Below are 9,409 nucleotides of genomic sequence, written 5' to 3' on the forward strand. Positions count from 1 at the left end.
TCTGATGGTTTTCATGCCAGTTTCTATGGTGAGCTGGGGGTGTTGGGCATGTTATCCAATGGGATCAGTGCGTTCCTGGTTCTACTGCAGAACTTCAACACCACTAGGACCGGAGTACAGGCGCACAGGATGGAAAACATCCTGGCAGGTACGCTAATCAATCCATCCATCATGATCACTATCACAATGACTAACTCTACTCTTTGTTTTTGCTGTTGTCTGTTTTAAGTGTTTGTTCAACATCACTAACAGTGTTGTGTGTTTGCAGGTGTTCACCTGATCCTGATAGGTGGAATGTGTCAGCTGATTTCCAGCCTTGTAAGCAGCACTGCCTTCATCAACTAAGCACCACTCTGGGGGAGCTACGGCACCACTCTGGGGGAGCTACGGCACCACTCTGGGGGAGCTAAGCACCACTCTGGGGGAGCTACGCACCACTCTGGGGGAGCTACGGCACCACTCTGGGGGAGCTACGGCACCACTCTGGGGGAGCTACGGCACCACTCTGGGGGAGCTACGGCACCACTCTGGGGGAGCTACGGCACCACTCTGGGGGAGTTACACACCACTCTGGGGGAGCTACGGCACCACTCTGGGGAAGCTACGGCACCACTCTGGGGAAGCTGCGGCACCACTCTGGGGGAGTTGCGGCACCACTCTGGGGGAGTTACGGCACCACTCTGGGGGAGCTACGGCACCACTCTGGGGGAGCTACGCACCACTCTGGGGGAGTTACGGTACCACTCTGGGGGAGTTACGGTACCACTCTGGGGGAGCTATGGCACCACTCTGGGGGAGCTACGGCACCACTCTGGGGGAGCTATGCACCACTCTGGGGGAGCTACGGCACCACATGCATCTTCCAGGGTGTCTCCCAACCAATCACTACCAACTTGATCCTGTCACATGACCTAATGAGCAGCATGACAACACCCACTTCTTTCATAACCAATCTATCCCTGTCAGCTGAACTCCCCTACACCCTCCTCTCCTTCCTGTTGGCCTTCTGCTCAGCCATGGTAAATGTCATCGTATTTGGCGCCATCACGCTGACTCTGCTGTTCAAGGTTGCGGTATTGGGAGTGTCCTCCGCCTGGCCACTGATTGTCTCCGGTATTCTAGAACTCCTCATCCTCCCTTTCGCCGTGTACGGCAGCGCCGCCATGCTGGTGAAAGGCCTGGCACAGTGCTACATCCTGAGAGAGTTCGGCACCCCCCTATTTAACGTTCTCTTACTTGGGACCAATCAAATCCCTTTGGCCAGTGCTCAGAGCCTTTGACAGGAGAAGAAGAAGAACACGAGGTACACTGAACCCCAGGCGCTCAGTTTTTTTTTTGTGACACTGTGTCTCCTTTCATCCTGCTGTTCTACATCTTCGGCTACTTCACATCCTTCTCCCTGGGGCCCGTGTGGGTGTCCATCCTCTCTGCTGCTCAGCTCCTCTACAGCTACTAAGCTCACCTTCGCCATGACGGCTACCTGGCCATCTAGGCTGGACTGCACGCCACTTACTGGCTGACCAAGGCATAGGAGGAGTTTGTGTTGACACCCGTAATTGTGTCGGAAGGAGAGGTGGCTGCTGGGAGACAGTCGATGGTTGGTGAATGGTTCTTCGTGACCGCGGTGCTGCTCCTCCTAGTGGTGAGTCTGAGTAACAAAGCCCTGGAAGTTGCCCACAATGCATTGTTCCTGCTGCTGTCCGTCTCCACTGTCCCGCAGATCCCCCTCCAGGGGCACTACATGTTCTTTGGGGTGTCCTCCTCCCTATTTGCCCACTCCTCGCGAAGTTCTGCCGCCTTATCAACTCTATTTCTGAGAAAATTCTGATCCCCGTGGGTCCTCAGCTCGTCTCCTCTTACCGCCTCCGCTCCTTCCTGTGATGCTGATGTTCCCCGGGGAATCTCCAGGGGGCGCTGTCATCATCACCACCGACCATTCAGATCACTGACACTCTATTCTACCTGACCAATGGGTTGGTAGCTCTCTCGGCGCACCACTCGGCCTTGTCCAGTCAGCGGTTGGTGTTCCTGCGGCTGAGCGTTCCGTGGGTGCTGGTGTTGGGAACAGTGGTACAGGGGTTGGTCAGCAGACTGCAGGTCAGGGGAGGACAGAGGTTTGGGTCCGTCATCCCATCTTCATCCCTTCTTGTCTGGGCTACATGGACATGGTATCGCTTCGCAGGTACACGGTTGACTTGTGCTGCCTCCTAAATGACACCCAATTCCCTATATAGGGCTCTTGTCAAATTTAGTGAACTATATAGGGAATAGGGTACCATTTGGGATGTACCCTGAAAGATTAGAATACTTTATTATCCATTAGGTTTACACAAAACGAAAATGTATCTTTGGCACTGACATGCACACACTTTTCACACATTGACAGATCCTAACAGGAAGAATGTGCCTTTAAGTTTAGCCTAAATCATACAATAATTTCAAAAGGAGATTTGCAGCAAAATTAGTCAGTGTTGCTGTTGTTGTTGTCGTCTCCATGCTCTGTGACCTGTTTAGTAACCAGTACTCTCTTATCTGTTTTCAGGCCTCATGCTACAGATCTCTCCAGCAGGGTCCATAGGGTTCACAGCTGTAGTCATTGCTTTTCTGGACTTGAACGCTTTCCTCATGCTCATGAAATGACCAAAATCTACCTCTTCACCTGCTTCAACAGATAAAAAGAGTGAAAACTGAGGTTGTGTTTGGCACCCTACTCCTTATACCCTTATAGGCCTTGGTAAAAAAAAAGTTGATTACAAATAATTTGTAGACTGTAAATTGACCGCAGGAAGCCCAAACAGATATAACATTTGACTAAAACATAGTCATTTCTATACGATCACATATATCTCTCTATTATGTGTGGGAATACTTTGGAACAGATTTCCAAAACTAAAATCACTTGGAGCTGATTTGCTGGTGTTTTCCGGTCTTTTATGTCCAACAAATTATTTTGATCAGAAAATTTTAGGGGCCAAATAAAATCGCCTGTGGGCCGCCGTTGGGGAAGCCTGATATAGGGCATAGGGGGTCATTAGGGACACATGCAGTATATTCATCCTGTTTTCCTAACTTTCTGCATGTCTCTGCTCCACCTCTCCATCTCTCCACCCCCCCCCCCCCCCCCCCCCCCCAGCTGTGTATGGGAACCTGGTCCTCTTGTCTCTGACCACGGTCATGGAGGTGGTCCTGGTCTGTTTCCTCCTGTCCACCTTCCAACAGCTCCCCTACCAGTTGGAGAGTAAGGAACCAGTTCCTCACCTCATTCCATTTACACAGCTCTTACAGCACTTGTCTCAGACCTCACATTATCTCTGCCACAGTGACCATGTATGCTTTCTGTTCAAAACATTGCATCATATACGCAGTGTTTTGATACCTAGACGTCAGTTAAATGTTACTGTTCTAACATTGCCCTGGCGTTCTTCCTGCAGTTGCCATGCTAGCTGTCTTCTCTATCATCTCAATCAATCAATCAAATTTATTTTATATAGCCCTTCGTACATCAGCTGATATCTCAAAGTGCTGTACAGAAACCCAGCCTAAAACCCCAAACAGCAAGCAATGCAGGTGAAGAAGCACGGTGGCTAGGAAAAACTCCCTAGAAAGGCCAAAACCTAGGAAGAAACCTAGAGAGGAACCAGGCTATGTGGGGTGGCCAGTCCTCTTCTGGCTGTGCCGGGTGGATATTATAACAAAACATGGTCAAGATGTTCAAATGTTCATAAATGACCAGCATGGTCGAATAATAACAAGGCAGAATAGTTGAAACTGGAGCAGCAGCACAGTCAGGTGGACTGGGGACAGCAAGGAGTCATCATGTCAGGTATTCCTGGGGCATGGTCCTAGGGCTCAGGTCCTCCGAGAGAGAGAAAGAAAGAGAGAATTAGAGAGAGCATATGTGGGATGGCCAGTCCTCTTCTGGCTGTGCCGGGTGGAGATTATAACAGAACATGGCCAAGATGTTCAAATATTCATAAATGATCAGCATGGTCGAATAATAATAAGGCAGAACAGTTTAAACTGGAGCAGCAACACAGCCAGGTGGACTGGGGACAGCAAGGAGTCATCATGTCAGGTAGTCCTGGGGCATGGTCCTAGGGCTCAGGTCCTCCGAGAGAGAGAAAGAGAGAAGGAGAGAATTAGAGAACGCACACTTAGATTCACACAGGACACCGAATAGGACAGGAGAAGTACTCCAGATATAACAAACTGACCCTAGCCCCCCGACACATAAACTACTGCAGCATAAATACTGGAGGCTGAGACAGGAGGGGTCAGGAGACACTGTGGCCCACTCCGAGGACACCTCCGGACAGGGCCAAACAGGAAGGATATAACCCCACCCACTTTGCCAAAGCACAGCCCCCACACCACTAGAGGGATATCTTCAACCACCAACTTACCATCCTGAGACAAGGCTGAGTATAGCCCACAAAGACCTCCGCCACGGCACAACTTAAGGGGGGGGGGGGGGGGCGCCAACCCAGACAGGATGACCACATCAGTGACTCAACCCACTCAGGTGACGCACCTCCTCCAGGGACGGCATGAGAGAGCCCCAGTAAAGCCAGTGACTCAGCCCCTGTAATAGGGTTAGAGGCAGAGAATCCCAGTGGAAAGAGGGGAACCGGCCAGGCAGAGACAGCAAGGGTGGTTCGTTGCTCCAGAGCCTTTCCGTTCACCCTCCCACTCCTGGGCCAGACTACACTCAATCATATGACCCACTGAAGAGATGAGTCTTCAGTAGAGACTTAAAGGTTGAGACCGAGTTTGCGTCTCTGACATGGGTAGGCAGACCGTTCCATAAAAATGGAGCTCTATAGGAGAAAGCCCTGCCTCCAGCTGTTTGCTTAAAAATTCTAGGGACAATTAGGAGGCCTGCGTCTTGTGACCGTAGCGTACGTGCAGGTATGTACGGCAGGACCAAATCAGAGAGATAGATAGGAGCAAGCCCATGTAATGCTTTGTAGGTTAGCAGTAAAACCTTGAAATCAGCCCTTGCTTTTCATCTGTGTGTATGGAGCCCTAGTATCGCTGGTCAACTGTACCTTCTCTCAGAGACTGCTGCCCCGCCACTTGTGAGAACAACACACTCCTTTTCCATTTCTATTCCGTTGCATTCGGTTCTGTCCCGAGTCCCTGACCGAGTCACCGGACACCTGTGTGATGTCACCATTCAACTAGTCATCACCTCTGCCAATCCCATCGGAGAACCCGACAGCATGCACCACAACATGGTCATCAGGTCTATCAAAATGTATTTAAGACTGTTGGTGCTTACTTATTAAACCTTATAGTGGTAAATTATCACATTTATACAATGAAATAAATGGTGCACACTGCAGCACCAATGTAATTATTAGATACCAACGTTTTGACAGCTATGCTATCTTCATATGGGTTTCATCAAATGATGACTATTTAACCTGCAGAGCACTATTTGATGTGATGCTGAGAGAAACGTCAGTATTGAAGTATTTATGCATCCAGGAGGATGGTTATAGAGCGGTTTGATCTTTCCTGTCAGTATAGAGACAAAGTAGAATCTCAATTCAACGGCTCAGACACAAGAGGTATGTGGCAGGGTCTACAGTCAATCACGGATTACAAAAAGAAAACCAGCCCAGTCACGGACCAGGATGTCCTGCTCCAAGGCCCGCTTTGAGGACAATACAGTGCCACTGACACGGCCCACAACCAAAACATGCGGACTCTCCTTCACTGCAGCCGACGTGAGGAAAACATTTAAATGTGTTAACCCTCGCAAGGCTGCAGGCCCAGACCGGCATCCCCAGCCGCGCCCTCAGAGCATGCGCAGACCAGCTGGCTGGTGTGTTTACGGACATATTCAATCAATCCCTATCCCAGTCTGTTGTTCCCACATGCTTCAAGAGGGCCACCATTGTTCCTGTTCCCAAGAAAGCTAAGGTAACTGAGTTAAACGACTACCGCCCCGTAGCACTCACTTCCGTCATCATGAAGTGCTTTGAGAGACTAGTCAAGGACCATATCACCTCCACCCTACCTGACACCCTAGACCCACTCCAATTTGCTTATCGCCCAAATAGGTCCACAGACGATGCAATCTCAACCACACTGCACACTGCCCTAACCCATCTGGACAAGAGGAATACCTATGTGAGAATGCTGTTCATCGACTACAGCTCGGCATTTAACACCATAGTGCCCTCCAAGCTCGTCATCAAGCTCTTGGGTCTCGACCCCGCCCTGTGCAACTGGGTACTGGACTTCCTGACGGGCCGCCCCCCAGGTGGTGAGGGTAGGCAACAACATCTCCACCCCGCTGATCCTCAACACTGGGGCCCCACAAGGGTGCGTTCTGAGCCCTCTCCTGTACTCCCTGTTCACCCAAGACTGTGTGGGCACGCACGCCTCCAACTCAATCATCTAGTTTGCGGACAACACAACAGTGGTAGGCTTGATTACCAACAACGACGAGACGGCCTACAGGGAGGAGGTGAGGGCCCTCGGGGTGTGGTGTCAGGAAAATAACCTCACACTCAAAGTCAACAAAACTAAGGAGATGATTGTGGACTTCAGTAAACAGCAGAGAGAACACCCCCCTATCCACATCGATGGAACAGTAGTGGAGAGGGTAGTAAGTTTTAAGTTCCTCGGCGTACACATCACAGACAAACTGAATCTCAAGGCCATCAGACTGTTAAACAGCCACCACTAACATTGAGTGGCTGCTGCCAACACACTGACTCAACTCTAGCCACTTTAATAATGGGAATTGATGGGAAATGATGTAAAATATATCACTAGCCACTTTAAACAATGCTACCTAATATAATGTTTACATACCCTACATTATTCATCTCATATGTATACGTATATACTGTACTCTATATCATCTACTGCATCTTTATGTAATACATGTATCACTAGCCACTAACTATGCCACTTTGTTTACATACTCATCTCATATGTATATACTGTACTCAATACCATCTACTGTATCTTGCCTATGCCGTTCTGTACCATCACTCATTCATATATCTTTATGCACATATTCTTTATCCCCTTACACTTTGGGGATAGTAGTAGTAGTTTTGGAATTGTTAGCTAGATTACTTGTTGGTTATTACTGCATTGTCAGAACTAGAAGCATTTCGCTACACTCGCATTAACATCTGCTAACCATGTGTATGCGACAAACAAAATTTATTTGATTTGGTTTCATATCAGTCAGCCTGCTGTGTAAACATACAGTTATGCTAATGTGTTAGTCCTCTACTGGTTACTAGGCCATAATGTAGATGTTATTTATTCTTTATGCAGTTCTGAACCAGAATCTGAATTTACTCAGATACTGTCTCCCTAGTACTGATAGTGACACTGTCTCCTCTATCTGCGTGTGTTTCAGTCGTCTGGGCCATAAGATCCAGGGTGTTTTGTGTGACTCGGATTCCAACGAGGTCGTAGCCTCCACAGTGGTCAACTGCCTCAAGATAGATGAAAGTATGATGTCATAACTAACCCCTTAGGCTGTGGGTTGTCTCACCTGGGGTTGGAACATTCCAATAACTTTCCCCAAATTTCAAGAAATCCCAGTTGGAAGATTCCTGGATTTCAGAAGGTTTGAAGAAAGAATTTTCGGAATCGTCCAACCAGGAATTTAGTTAAAGTTACCAGGACTTTGCAACCGTAGTCTCACCCCATGGTCCCTTGTGTGTCAATGATCACTTAGTCAGTCTTGTTTCCTCCTCCCCTAGGTACAAGTAGCATCATGAGGGAGGGCTGTGTCCCAGCTATCAGGATCCAACAGATCTTTGAGAGGGTGAAGAGCAGTATGCTGTGAGGATGACCTTCCCTCTCTCCTCCATTCTCAAATCCATCCACCATCCTCTGTTCACCAATGATGACACTCAGATCAGGTACTGGACACACACATCTCAGGCCACCAGCCAATGAAGAGTGTTCTCTTTTTTAAAATGTTTTTATTTATTTAACCTTTATTTAACTAGGCAAGTCAGTTAAGAACAAATTATTATTTCAATGACAGCCTAGGAACAGTGGGATAATTGCCTTGTTCAGGGGCAGAACAACAGATTTGACCTTGTCAGCTCGGGGATTCGATCTAGCAACCTTTCAGTTACTGGCCCAATGCTCTAACCACCCCCTCTTGAAGATAACTGTAGTGTATAAACATGGCTGGCAGACCAACCCTTAGCATCCTTAGCATGAACTGCATACATTATTACGCATATTATTAGTTCATTGTGGAAATATATATATATTATATATATGTTTTTATATTTTTTTTTTTCAATAACTGTATATAGTACAATCGAGGTGAGGACGTTGGAAATGATTTTGGCGTTAATCTGCTTCTGTTCTGTGGGTGGCACTGTGTGCTCTTTTCAAAGGATGTGTCCCAATCTCTCAAAGGCCCTAGGATCCAGGTGGTCAGGGGTGGTCTGCCAGTCACTGGGATGACAACACAACTTGGGATGGGGGGAGATTTTAGCAGGTGGAATAGTGGAGAACAGTTAGAGGTTTACTCAATAGCAGTGCAAACATCGTGGTACAGCTACAGTATATGGACACCCAATCATTATGGTACTTTCTAATGGTAAGTTTACAAACATGTACAGTGGCATCCCGTCAGAGACCCACCTGCCCTGAGTTAATTGAGTTAATAAAGCGGCATACAAACATGGTCTCTGTTTTTGCTTTCTTGATACGGAGCGTAGTGGTTGGCAATGTTCTCTAGTTGCGCCGTGATTGGCTCAGTGTTCTGTCACTCATGGGGACACTACATCTGAAACAGCCCACTTGAGGGCGAGGAGCTCAAGTTTCATACTGCTGTAGTTTCTGTCATTCTTTTCAGCATTACGGAGCATCCTGCTGGCGTACGCTATTACTCTCTTCCTATCTCCTTGCTGCTGGAGAACAGCACCTAATCCTTGGCCACCTGCATCTGTCTCGACAATGAAAGTACGAGTCAAATCAGCATAACCTAACACATGACCAGGGCTAAGTTTCAATTTCAACAGCACAAAAGCAGCCTGGCACTCGGATGTCCACGAACCTTCAAAAAAAACGTTTAGCTTTTGCAGGGCTATCTACTCTGAGGCATGCATTGACCATGTCACGGAGAAGGCCAGCCAGTTTGGAAAAACCCTCAGTGAACCTCCTGTATTAACTACAGAAGCCAAGAAACAACCTCAGATCTTTGAGTGTACTAGGGACTAGCCACTGTTTTACGGAGGTGATCATCTCTGGGTCTGTCCCAACACCCTCTGCTGAAATCTGATCCCCAAGGAAACATACTTCTTGCTGAAGGAAATGGCACTTCTCAAAATGTACTTTCAACACTCTCTCAAGTCTCTCCTAGTGGTCCTGGAATGTCTGAGAGAACCCAAGTATGTCATCCAAGCAT

The 9,409-nt window shown here is 48.0% G+C and overlaps 1 pseudogene; it reads left to right on the forward strand.

Moving 5' to 3' along the window:
• Positions 1 to 923: 923 nt before the first annotated feature.
• LOC149971294 (uncharacterized) lies at positions 924 to 7,825 on the forward strand (annotated as a pseudogene).
• The last annotated feature ends 1,584 nt before the right edge of the window (positions 7,826 to 9,409 follow it).

Source organism: Oncorhynchus mykiss, chromosome 27 (genome assembly GCF_057628025.1).
Source record: "Oncorhynchus mykiss isolate SJ-2025 chromosome 27, ASM5762802v1, whole genome shotgun sequence".
Taxonomy (NCBI): domain Eukaryota; kingdom Metazoa; phylum Chordata; class Actinopteri; order Salmoniformes; family Salmonidae; genus Oncorhynchus; species Oncorhynchus mykiss.